The sequence below is a fragment of the Nycticebus coucang genome, chromosome 12 (genome assembly GCF_027406575.1).
Source record: "Nycticebus coucang isolate mNycCou1 chromosome 12, mNycCou1.pri, whole genome shotgun sequence".
Lineage (NCBI taxonomy): Eukaryota > Metazoa > Chordata > Mammalia > Primates > Lorisidae > Nycticebus > Nycticebus coucang.
In genome coordinates, this window is record NC_069791.1 from 42,018,591 (window position 1) to 42,024,590 (window position 6,000).

At 40.3% G+C, this 6,000-nt stretch overlaps 1 pseudogene; it reads left to right on the forward strand.

Moving 5' to 3' along the window:
- Positions 1-4,904, forward strand: part of LOC128561923 (suppressor of cytokine signaling 6-like) — an 87,481-nt pseudogene extending 82,577 nt beyond the window's left edge.
- Positions 4,905-6,000: the final 1,096 nt, after the last annotated feature.

Consider the following 6,000-nt stretch of genomic DNA (forward strand, 5'->3'; position numbering starts at 1 on the left):
GAGGAGCTGAAAGTTGCCTGTAATAAAAAGGTTCAATAACAATATGAACATATATTTCTGCTCAGAATAAAATTTTTACAGTTCATACTTGTGTTTTTATTGATTTACAGGTTATCAGTATAAGATGAACTAAATGAAAATAAAACCACATCATCAAATTTGTGAAAACAGGGCTGAAAGAGAAATTATAAAACTGAATGTATAAATGTGAAAAGAAAAATCTGAAATCAATAGTCTAAGCTTCATCTTTAGCAAACTAAAACAAGAAAAAAAGAAGAAAAAGCAAATTAAATCCAAAGTAAGAAGAAGAAATAGTAGAAATAATGAAAATTGGAGAAAAAAGAATTAAATGCAAAATAAGGAACCAATAGAGAAAAAAATCAATGACACAGCTATTCTTTCAAAATATCAATATAATTGATAAGCGTCCAGTCAAGCTATCTAAGAGAAAGTGAGGACACAATTTACTAATATCAGAAATGATAGAGGTGACATTACTACAAAGCCTATGGATGTTAAATAGGCAATAAAGAACACAATGGATACGCCTTTATAACCTAAATAAAATGGACCAATTTGTCAATATATTGGAAAAGGGAAAGCTATGATGACAGTAAAAATATGAGTGGGGGAGGGATGGATGGTAAGGCAGAGCACAGAGGATTTTTTAACACAGGGAAGATACTCCTTATGATGATGTGATGATTGACACATATTGTGCATTTTCCCAAACTTATAAAATTTACAGCACCAAGAATTAATCCTGACATAAATTGGATTTTAGGTAATAATGTGTTAATGTACGTTTATTAATAGTAACAACTGTACCACTCTGGTGGGAGATGTTAATAATAGGTAATGCTATAGATGTGTAGAGTCAGTGACCAAATTCACCACTCTTCTGTGATAAGAATTCTTTCACAAAATAGACATATGGAACATACCTAAAATTATAAAAATCATATATGACAAACCCACTGCCAACATCATCCCAAATGGGAAATATTGAAAACATTCCTGCTTAGAACTAGAATTTGCTATGAATTAAGAGCTCACAGCTCTTAATTTTGCTGTGAACATGAAATTTCTCTAAAAAATTGCCATTTAAAAACCAATTGACACATTTAAATTAATTTTTAAAATGCAAATTATAAAGAACAAGTGGGAAATTATAGAGGCAAAAAGAAAATAAATAATAAAATGACAGACTTAAATCCTACCATCCAAAAATTACATTAAATGACACTGAACTACATTTTCCCATTAAAAGATAGAGATGGATAGAATGAATAAAATACCCAATCCACCCGCATAGATGGGGACAGTTTATAAAAAAAAATGACAACACAGAGTGTGAGATAAATTGGGTAACTATATATAAGGAAAATTGATGGCAATCACATTCAATATGTAGAAATAAATTTCATTTAGATTATATATGTATATATTTTTAAAAGTTAAGCAATACTCCTGAAAGAATATAACATAGAATTTGTTAAGCATTGGTCTGTGGGTAAATTTCTTTTTAAAAAGCACAAAATATGCCGCGGACCGCCGGTCGATGGGCCTCAGTCCGAGGGTGTTCAGGGTGAACGGTACAGGTTGGCTGAAAGGTCGACGCAGGATAAAATGACAGACTGCCACACACCACGAGTGATGAAGAAAGCAGCTGTACTTTACTGAATTTTTGTATTGGTATTTATACATTTTTGACAAAGCATTACAAATTACAAAAGGTATTTTTACAACTTGCTGAGCCTTACAAGTTATTATCTAACCTTGTAGATGTGAGTATTCAACCATCCCACTTGAACAATGTCCTGCCCGCAAGGGGTTTTGCCCGCAAGGGGTTCTGTCCGCAAGGGGGAACAAAGGCTGCTGGTTATCAGTTGTGTCTTTCACTTTATCTAAATGAATGCTTCAAAGGCTAAAGTTTTAAAACGTGAAAATTCTTTCTTTATAACTACTAGTATTAGTAATAATTCACAAATTATTTACTTCTAATGTGCTGAAAAGATTTCATATATGTGTAAATTATGTAAGTGATTATAGTATTAGGAAATATATGAAATGTAAAGGTATGTGGAAAGTTTTAAGTCGTGGGTGGGTGTGGGTGGTGTAAGCACATATCTAGATGGAACATCTTGTTTGCTGTTCCTGCATTGTCTCAATGCATTGTCTCAATTCACTGACATTTATGATAGGAACGTGCTCTTACATCGTTCCCCCTGGAGACATTGAGTCTTCACGGGCATTCTTTGCTATGTTTAATTATGGATCAGTAAGTCATTATGTTTATTCTTAGTCTCTCAGGACAATCAGGCATTCAACTGAACAGACAGGTTTCATTCACAGGCATTCCTCAGGCTTTTATGCCGCACCTCGTGAGTCATTACGTTCAACAAAAAGTATGCTAGGCAACTTCTGCGCTGCTGTCGCATACTAGGGGTGCTGGGGGCTTCGCTCCGAGGAGCACAGACCACCTACCCATGCGTCTTACAACGCGGACAGCGCCACCTCGCTGCGGCTTGATGCCGAGGGTGCGGCAAAAATACAGTATTATAGAGTAAATTTGAACGTTTTTCTAGCAAACGCGTATGTGGGAATGAAAATAAACCCGCAGACTAGGAATAAATATTTGCAACACATCACTTACAAGCCACAGGTCTTATACTGGTAATTTATAAAAATTTCTTTTTAGAAAAATTTATTAGCTTCACGGCCAGACACCCCGCCTATGCCACAAGCTGGAGGTGTGAGTGGGCTGCGACCCGCTTGGCTCCTCCAAACCCATTCCAGCTTGGGAGAGTCACCTGGGGTTGCGCCCCCTAGAGCCGGGAGAAGGGAAGGAAGGGGGAAGGGGAGAAGGAGGCGGAGGGATGCCGGGTGAGGAAGTGGAGCAAGGCCTCCGCCAGAAAATAGCTCCAAAGGTTACACGAGAAAGGCTGTGGACCCAAGGATGAAAGATTATTCCAAGGTGGGAAACAAAAGAAAACAGAATCCCCGTTCTGTAGAAATAACGCGGTCTTTATTTCCACCTGGATGCAGGTGGGGTGAAATCAAGAAAGGAATTCACAGGTGGGTTATGGCGGATGGGGATTTAAAGGGTCAGGGTGGGCAGCAATTGGTGGCATTCCTATTTCCTGGGAGGGACTTGAGCCTGACCCTTGGGGGTGGGTCGTAAACCTGACCCTGCCTGCTGGGGGGGGGTGAGGTGGGGGTGGGTCTGTTTGGGCAGGCTCACCTGATTCTATCAAAATAAAGCTGGGGAAAAATACATAGGAGCAGCGTTGCAGCCTCTGCAGATGTTTGGGGAAAACATTCCAGAGAGAGGTCAATCTCCTTGGATTAGATAACTAGTCGTAATGAAGAAAATTCATCTTAAAAACCTAGCAGAATTCTTTTAACTTGAATAAAAGTAAAGAACAAGCTGATTTTATGGTACTACAACAAGCATCACTAGCCAGTGACTTTGGGAAAGATGATTCCTTCTTTGGTAGCTGGTATGGTAAGATAAGGCCAGCTGTGACATAAACAGCGAAGATGAGAAAGGGGGCAAATCCAGATCTAAAAGCGAAAACCAGTGGGGTATGTTCAAAGGGCGGCTTTCAGGGAAACAGGATCTGCCAGGCAAGGCTGGCTCGCCCTCCGGAGCGCTGCAGACCCGGACGCCTTCTTCTACTCAGCCCGGCGGTAGGAGACTTGCGGGCTCAGAGGCGGGTCAGGTCCACCCTGCTCCGCAGTCACCACCGCAGTCCCACCCCCGGCCTCTTCCACCCGCAGAAACTCCCACAAGAGTGCGCCAGAGGGAGGGTCAAGGCCTTGGTCCACTCCTCCAGCCCGAATCCCGCGCGGAATGGTGCTGGGAAAGATTTTCAAGACCTTCAGCCTGAGACTGCGTGCCGGGAGCTCCCTCAAGAGCTCAGCCTCTCAGAAGGGAGACTCGCGCCTGCACCTGGGTGAACTCGCGCCTGCAGTTACAGTACGACTCGGCTCAGTACACCGGGCCCTTAGACCAGGGAGGGGTCCTGGAAGAATCGCGTAGCTACTGTCTGGACAGTTCTCCCCCCATGAAGTCTCTGCGGTTCCTCCTCAGAGGGAGGAGGCTCTTTCTCTGAAGATGAGCAACCGGTAGACCAGGACCTGGTCGTGGGCCGGGAGATTTTTGTGGATCAGCCCGTGAATGGCTTGTTTACCAGCACCATGGGCGCGGTGTTGCAGAGCCCCGAAGCAGGTCACCATGACGTTCCTCCACTCGCACCATTGCTACCTCCACTGCAGAAGAATCACATCCAAAGGTACTTCGGTGAACTCACTGTCACAGATGTCCACATGGCTGAAAATATGAGCTGTCATTTGAAGTCTGTTCCTAACTCTGCTCCTGGGGATGCAAGAGTTTATGAGTTTATCAGTGCAAAGTAGCAGTCTCATGCCATGGTTGAGACAAGCCTTACAGAGGAGCTGAAAAGACTTGCAAAACAAGGATGATACTGGGGACCAATCCCACGTTGGGAGGCCAAAGGGACACTAACAAATGTCCCGGACTGTTCAGATGACCGTTGTCTTTTAAGCTTGAGCTTTCGCTCCGGTGGTAAAACACTTCACACTAGAATTGAGCCCGCAAATGGTAGGTTTAGCTTTTATGAACAACCAGATGTAGGACATACATCCATAGTTGACCTAATTGACGATTTAATCAGAGACTCTGAAAATGAAACTTTCGTTATTCAAGGTCTTGGCTGCCTCGATCTGCAACTTGCCCTGTCAGACTGACTCACCCCGTGTCCCGGTTCATGCAGGCGTGTTCTTTGCAGTATCTGTGCGGTTTCATAAGTATCCCAGGATAGATTTAATTCAGAAACTGCCTTTGCCAAACAAAATGATTACAGGAGAAGCACTACTGAAAGATTGCGAACCTGTATCTTGCATATTGGGAATAAGAAAAAGATTGAAATATAGTTAATAACTTTTCATTTCCATCAAAATCTTTTGCTGCCTAACTAGTTCAGTTTTATGTTTAAAATAATCATCAATTTGTTTAGGGGAGGTGTCTGCAAGGTGTTTTGAGTTTATTTTGGTTCTTTAAAAAGCAGAAAGAGGGACGGAGGGAGTGGGGTGGGGCCTTGGTGTGTGTCACACTTTATGGGGGCAAGACATGATTGCAAGAGGGACTTTACCTAACAATTGCAATCAGTGTAACCTGGCTTATTGTACCCTCAATGAATCCCCAACAATAAAAAAAAAAAAAGGGAAGTCTTGAGGTTTTAGAAATGCGAATTATCTTTCATCAATGTGCAGAATCACAACATGAATCATCAAAATCTACTTATCCTGCCCCATCTTTTGCTGCTATCCACTGCGATTTTTATGCATTAAAAGCAAATTTCATGTGTACTCAACCCTAAGTAAACTCGAATGAAACTTAGGGTGAAAATTGCTATGTCATTTTAAATGGCCCATATTCAAAAGGTAGTGGTGAATAAACATACTTATGTGATAAGACAGAATTTAAGTATACACCAAAAATGATTTTGTAATTTCATACTTTAAAAAGATTTATTTAGAACTATGAATTTATAGAATCTTGAGTAATAGAATGAAGATCTGCAATAGATCTTTGACAATGCTCTTTTCTAAATTATTTTGAAGGTAGTGCTCATTTGGGGGAGGTAGTGAAAAGTTGAATTTTTCTTTTGCCTTCATTTTCATCTTATGTTTGTCTATTTTAATAAATGGCCTTACATTTAAAAATTGCAAAGGAATGTATACAACCAGTTTAGAAATTGTTGCCTTTTCTGTCATCAAACTTGGGTACCAATTGACATAACATATAAAAACCTATGGGACTAGAACTATTATTAAAGAAATATTAGATCAAGAGATAAAAATAAATAAAAATTTTAGAATATGCTTATTTATTTATTTTTGTCTCAGAATACTATGAATGTACAAATGTTTTGGTTAAATAAATTACTTTTGTATGGTTTGAGTTAAAGTTGT